Genomic DNA, 7,267 nt, shown 5'->3' with positions numbered 1-7,267 from the left:
TGAATATGCTTGCCTACCATCAGAATACCGACAGAACCTCTATTATGCACTTTATGATTTCTCAGTTTTCAAATCTCTTGCTGCGGTACCCAAGTGATGAGCATAAAAGAAGTGGCTGCACAATCTGCAAGCTGGCTAGCTTCAAAAGCCGACAATGGGAGGCGTAAACTGCCAAGATCCTTTATCACAGTGCGCATCCATACGAGAGTAGTTTTGTTATGCTTGCAAAGCTTGAAGAATAGGCAAATAGACTGACATAATCATTCAACCGATTGATGCTCTAGAAAGGCAAAATATTCGGCAATATGGCTTCTAACCATCAAATAGCTCAAGAAATCCATATGCATATCTGCCAATTTCTTCTGGGTAGATAAAACAAAAGAAAAGAATAAGCTTAGTCAAGGTTGGATCACATTTCCATGGTAGATACTTAAACTAGAAGTTGAGAATGCAGAGAAAGTTCAAGTTAATTACCCAAGAATTTAGAGGAGTAAAGCAGCAATGCTATAAAAGGTATTGATAGCACTTGTGCCTGGATTTCTGCTGCATTTCATATCTTGGAGGAATTTATTTGTGGTTGACATATCCAAGCCAAGGGGAAATCCTGACTGGAATCCTTCAATTTGAGCTGAATTGTCCACATGAGGTAGAAATCTGAGGGGCAAATTTATGGCTATAATGAGCATGAGCGTTACAAGTGCTGCACACTACATATAGGAGTCAAGACCTATTCTCACAAATTAAGAGTATATAAGTTTAGGTTAATCTGATAAGACCTTAGCTTTGAGTCTCGGACTGTCACTGTTACTAGCCAAAGACATAAAGAGCAAAAAGAAATGTCACCTTATTTGCATAGATTGTCCGATTAGTGAAAAGCTTAGAAACCATGGCTCCCAATAGTACAAAAAGTGCACCAGATGCGGCAATACACATTTTAATTTCACATGTCATCATATAGCCAAAAGCCTCCAGAGCTGTTAGGGGAATCACCGAGGGATGATGAATAAAAGCTTTCATAGACCACTGGCTGATTGAGCATTATTAACACACTAGCACTTCTTTCACCTGCAATATTAACTTAGCTAATTAATGATCAGAAAATTGAAATTTAACAAAAGCAAGCACTTGTAAAAACAAATGTTTCTATTTGAAACCATAACCTGTCCCTATAATGATAAACCTTATAACCAGTCATTGATGATCAAATATGAAAAGATTAGAAAGAAGTACTTACAAGTATGCATAATGCCAACTGCAAAGTTTGGCCTTAAAGTTGAATTACTTACCACACAAATACTCCTCTTCAAGTTCTTCCTCTACTAACTTTCAAAGGTGATCTACTCACAATTGCTAGGCTTGACAAACAACACATTTAACACTCAAGCAAGAGAATACGCCCTAGAATCCATCTCTTGATTTTTGAGATATAGACTCACATCCTCGAGTAGCTTATTTCCAAATTCTAGACCATCTCTTTCAAGGTAAAAGGGTGACTCGGGAATCAAGCACAAGTCCTTATCACAATTAGCATACAATGCTATCAATCTTGATTTAGGTGAAGATAATTTAAGTTCTCTTTATAAATTGGCTGATTTGATTAAGACTTATTAATGGAAGAGAAATGTGTTGGAAAGATTTATAAGACCATTAATGAGAATATTAATTGACTAGGTTCTGAACTGCCAGATGGCTGTGCCCCATGCAGCACCCTGGATTGACCAATGGTGGTCATTTACGGAGTCCTGACATTTGTTCAGATATAACATATAAGTATACAAGGCCATAGAGAGCAATGAAAGATTTTACAATTGAAAGATTTAATATTAAAGAACTAACTTTATAGTACCATTAATAGCCAATTGGGTTTCTTACTTTCTGCTTCATCCTTAGCCAACACATCTCTTTTCAACGTTTTTGGACTAGGTTCAAACAGTCGTGCTGCTCAATGGGTAGGCTGGCTTGTAATGGTCAAATCACCAACCCAGAAAAATCACACTTGCATACTCCATCAAAACCTTCCCTACAAGTCCAACATCTTCTCTGGTAAAATATTTATCATCCCTGTGTAGTGCTAAAGATATTATAAACTAGCAGGGCATTAAGTGTTATAGAATTTGAGTACTAACAAGGTGTTATAAAAAATCTCAAAATTTCATTGCAGTTAGGCACAAAGAATCAGTGATAGGATTATTTTGCTGAAAAGATTTGGTTTGTTCACTCATATGTGAAAATAAGCACTTTGTTTTACCAACCAAACCAAGAAATTTCATCAAAAGTAGTCAAACGTTATCAAAAAAATAAGAGATTAATTAAAAAAGAATCAACATTCACCTCACTTGTATGGCCTAGTTTTCATTAAAAAATTGAATTGACAACTACTAAGATTCAAAAATTCATCATGTTTGAATGGGTTTAAGATTCAATCATTTACATATTTTTCAACTGCAACAGAATCAGTATTGGAGGGACTGGATGTTGTCATTAATATATGAAGATCATCTTTATGCCAAGCTCTTCCACCATTTAATTTCACTTCACTGCCATGATCAAGTAATATGCTGGGTGTGATGAAAACATGGACTTGAAATTAGGATCAGATCAATTACAACAAGAGGATCTGGAATAAGTAAAAAACACAAACCCGAAGAGTGTGGAAATGGAGATGGTGAGAGTGAGGGTTTATTTGTTTTGATTTAGAGGCAAGAGTGAAGAAATGAAACAAAAGAGAGAGAGCCAAAGCCACCCTCAAACATCCACAAGAGAGGCTTTCAAATTCCTCCTCTCTCTCATAGTGATTATTCAAAAAACCAGGTCCTCAATTTTTGTCGTCCTCCAGCTACATGACCAAAAGAACATAATATAATGAGTTATGTCAAATTAGTCTAACAACCAAAATCAATAAAACTCACCGGACCCATATTGATATAATATTAAAACATAAATGAATGAGAAGAATCAAATATAGTCATAACACTTATTGGTTACTAGTTAATGTGGAATTACATGACTAAAAATCAAAGGACTTATTCAAAACAAATAACATATTAGACCAGAAAGGGTCACAACGAAACAAAATTCAGTTTGTGGAGATTACCTTGAAAGAAGAAAATGTATTTTAGATTTGCAAATAATGGGCATAGGAGATAGAATGTTGGGTGGGAGTGTGTATGTGATTTATAACAGAGGCTTGATATCCTTCTTCTCTCTCACCATCATCATTCAAACAAATTTTATGAGTGGCTAAAGCATGATCACACACGCACACACAAAAATTCAATAAAACCAATCAATAAACGTTACTATAGTTTTAACAACTACATCATTAGTATTTTTCTTTTTTCTTTTATGCTGAATGACTCTATAATTATTACTTACCTCCTCCTTTGCGGTCTTAAAAAATTTTGTCCACTTTCACAGATCTCCATCATCATTCTCTACTTCCACTTGTTCATCCACCACACACTCAGCTGAGTCAGCCCCAACTTCCTCATGATTCTTGTCCACCTCAACCACATCATCTTTGTCATTAACTTCTTCTACATCATCTTTGTCATTGATTTCTGGTCCAAATTCATTGTGTTGACTATCATCAGTCTACATGCATGTCCAAAAGAAAAGTATATGAGTAACGAGTTATGTTAGATTTAATTTAAAATATCGAAAATCCACAAAACCCACAACCCACATAATATTAAACCAAAAAATGAACAAGAAATATAAAATTTAATTAAAACCCATATATTTATATATTAAATTGATATATTTAATAAATAAAAAAAATGCATGCGTAGAAGTTGGCATCGAGTGAAGGAGAGTTGGAGTAAACTAATCTTCAAGACTTTTTTCACAATCCAATCCATATATTTATATTTAATTGATATATTTGCAATGCAAAAATAAAATAAAAGAAGAAAGAAGAAAGGTAGGAGAGTTACCTCTGAATGACTGTCTAAATCAATTCTGGGGTTCACCGTCTATTTGCACATACACCCAACCCAATATGATGTTTGGGATGTGAGAAATCCTGGGCCAGTTCTCTCCAGTCCCTGTTTTGTAACTTTCTTCAAGAAGTAGGGATCCAAAAATCTCCAATTCCTTCAATAATGGAATAGTACACAAGTAGCCTGGCAGAAGCTTTAGATTGTAGCAGTAAAAAGTTTTCAAGGACTGAAGACGTGGCATTATTTTTATTATTATCGGAGTTGTAACAATACCATTATCATTTTCTTCTTCTTCTTCTCCCGTTCCTCCCATCCCAATCCATTCTTCCCAGTTTCTCAAATACACAAATTGGAGAGATTTCAGGTTTGGGAATATGATGTCATAGTCTTGTTTTTGGAATCTTCTATTCCCAGAAATTCATCTCCCACCCTTTTCAAATTATCAAGGAGCGATATGCTTAATACTTCAAGGAATGGCAACTGCCCCAAAGAAGGCAAATGCTCTAAATTTTTGCACATAATAAGTTGAAGCGTTTTCAATGTGGTACACGACATCATCCAATTAGCATAAATTGTTTTGCCCATGAAGGTTAATCTGATAAAACCTTGGCTTTGAGTCTCGGACTGTCACTGTTACTAGGCAATAAAGAGCAAAACAAAAATGCTATCTTCTTTGCATAGATTGTCCAATTAGTGAAAAGCTTAGAAACCATGGCTTCCAATGGTACAAAAAGTGCACTAGATGCACCAACTGATATTGTCATTTCACATGCCATCATATAGCTAAAAGCCTCCAGAGCTGTTAGGAGAATCACCAAGGGATGATGAACAAAAGCATTCATATACCACTGGCTGATCAAACATTATTAACACTCCAGCACTTCCTTCACCTACAATATTAACTTAGGTGATTAATGATCAGAAAATTGAAATTTAACAAAAGCACGCACTTGTAAAAACAAAATTTTCTGTTACATTTGAAACCACAACCTGTCCCTATAATGATAAACCTGATAACCAGTCATTGATGACCAAACATGAAAAGACTAGAAATTAGTACTTACAGGCATGCATAATGCCATAATGCCAACTGCAAAGCCAAGCCTTAAAGTTGAATTAGTTGCTACACAAATACTGATCTTCAAGTTCTTCCTCTACTAACTTTCAAAGGTGATCACTCACAATTGCCAGGCATGACAAACAACTCATTTAGCACCGAAGTGAGAGAATACACCCTAACATCCATACCTTGATTTTTGAGATATACAGACTCACATCCTACAGTAGCTTATTTCCAAATCCTCCACCAGCTCCTTCAGGCACAAGTCCTAATCAAAATTAGCATAAAATGCTATAAATCCAACATGAATTTAATTTAGCCACAAGATTTAGGTGAAGCTAATTTAAGTTGTCACATATTAATGGAAGAAAAATGTGCTGGAAAGATATAAGACCATTAATGAGAAATCTAATTGACTAGATTCTTAGCTGCCAGATGGTTGTGCCCCATGTAACAACTTGGACTGACGAATGATCGTCAATTAAGGATTCTTGACATTTGTTCAATATAACTTGTAAGTATACAAGGCCAAATAGAAGTGTGGAATAACTTATAAGTATACAATGCCAAAGAGAACTGTGGAAGAAGTTACAACAGAAAGATTTAAATACTTAAGAACAAACTTTATAGTACCATTAATAGCCAAAGAGGTTTTTGACTTTCTGCTTCATCCTTGGCCAACACATCTTTTCTTAACCTTTTTAGACTAGTTCAAACAGTCTGCTCGCTGCTCAATACAAGGCAGGTTTGTAATGGGCAAATCCCACTCCCATACTCCATCAAAACCTTCCCTACAAGTTCAAAATCTTCTCTAGTCAAAAGCACCAATATATCATTCCCATGTATTGTTAAAGATTTTATAAATTAGCAGGGCATTATGTGATATAAAATTTGAGTACTAGCCAGGTGTTATAGACAATCTCATAAGTTCATTGCAGTTAGGCACAAAGAAACTGTGATAGGATTGTTTTATTAAACAGATTTGGGATAATCATTCTGTTCATTAATATGTGAAAAAAAGCACTTAGTTTTACCAACAAAATCACAAAAACAAGAGATTAATTCAAAAAGAACCAACATTCACTTCACTTGTACAAAATTTTCATTAAAAAATTGAATTGACAACTATTAAGTTTCAAAAATTCATCGTGTTTGAATGGGTTTAAGATTCAATCACTTATATATTTTTTAACTGCAACAAAAACAGTATTTTAGGGACTTGATGTTGTAATTAAGATATGAAGATCAAATACCTGAAGAGTGTCGCAATGGAGACAGTTGAAGGGAGGGTTTATTTGTTTTGATTCAGAGGCAAGAGTGAAGAAATGAAGCAAAAGAGAGAGAGCCAAAGCCACCCTCAAACATCCACAAAAGAGACTTTTAATGTCCTTTTCTCTCTCACGGTGATTACTAAAAAAACCAGGTCCTCAATTTCAGTCATCCACCAGCTACATGCCCAAAAGAACAAAATATAATGAGCTATGTCAGATTAGTCCAAATACCCAAAATCAATGAAATCTGCAAGATCCATATTGATATATCATATTAAGACATAAATGAATAAGAAGAATCAAATATAGGCATAACACTTACTGGATACCAGTTAATGTGGAATTACATGCCCAAAAAATCAAAACACTCTTACTTATAACCATTAACATATTAGACCAAAAAGGATCACGACCAAAATTTTAAAAAAAAAAAAAAAAAAAAAAAAACAGTTTATGGTCATTAACGGTTATGAATACCTAGAAAGAAGAAAATGTATTTTACATTTGCAAATAGTGGGCATAGGAGATAGAATGTTTGGTGGCAGTGTGTATGTGATTTACAACAGGGGTTTGATATCCTTCTTCTCTCTCACCATCATTCATTCAAACAAATTTTACATGTGACTAAAGCTTGATCACACGCGCGCACACAAAAAAATTCAATAAAACCAATCAATAAAAAGTTACTATAGTTTTAACGACTACAACATTATTATTTTTCTTTTTTCTTTTTTGCAGAACGACTATATAATTATTACTTACCTCCTCCTTTGTGATCTTCAAAAATCTTGTTCACTTCAACACCTTGCTCTTATTATCTGTCTACTTCACAGATCTCCGGACCCTCATCATTGTCTACTTCCACTCGTTCATCCACCACACACTCAACTGAGCCAGCCCCAACATCATCTTTGTCACTAATTTCTGATCCAGATTCAGTCTACATGCATGTCGAAAAGAAAAGCGTATGAGTAACGAGTTCTGTTAGATTTAGT

At 34.7% G+C, this 7,267-nt stretch overlaps 2 long non-coding RNA genes across 5 annotated transcripts; both read right to left on the bottom strand.

Annotated features, from left to right (window-relative positions):
• Positions 1-580: 580 nt before the first annotated feature.
• Positions 581-1,589, bottom strand: LOC115984334. The gene is made up of 3 exons (XR_004090516.1): positions 1,235-1,589; positions 844-1,065; positions 581-727 (listed from the first exon to the last, which is right to left on the bottom strand). It is a non-coding gene; the product is annotated as an uncharacterized LOC115984334 (long non-coding RNA).
• Positions 1,590-3,408: 1,819 nt separating this feature from the next.
• LOC115987715 lies at positions 3,409-7,225 on the bottom strand. 4 transcript variants are annotated; one of them, XR_004091199.1, is made up of 5 exons: positions 7,035-7,225; positions 5,635-5,792; positions 5,190-5,269; positions 3,936-4,831; positions 3,409-3,594 (listed from the first exon to the last, which is right to left on the bottom strand). It is a non-coding gene; the product is annotated as an uncharacterized LOC115987715 (long non-coding RNA). The 4 variants fall into 4 exon arrangements; XR_004091198.1 differs by having other exon boundaries at positions 5,190-5,254; positions 7,035-7,224; XR_004091200.1 differs by lacking the exon at positions 7,035-7,225 and adding an exon at positions 6,255-6,683 and having other exon boundaries at positions 5,190-5,254.
• Positions 7,226-7,267: the final 42 nt, after the last annotated feature.

This window comes from Quercus lobata, chromosome 4, assembly GCF_001633185.2.
Source record: "Quercus lobata isolate SW786 chromosome 4, ValleyOak3.0 Primary Assembly, whole genome shotgun sequence".
NCBI classification, from domain to species: Eukaryota; Viridiplantae; Streptophyta; class Magnoliopsida; order Fagales; family Fagaceae; genus Quercus; species Quercus lobata.
The sequence above is the reverse complement of the archived record's forward strand: the minus strand, read 5'-3'. Positions and strand labels throughout refer to the sequence as shown.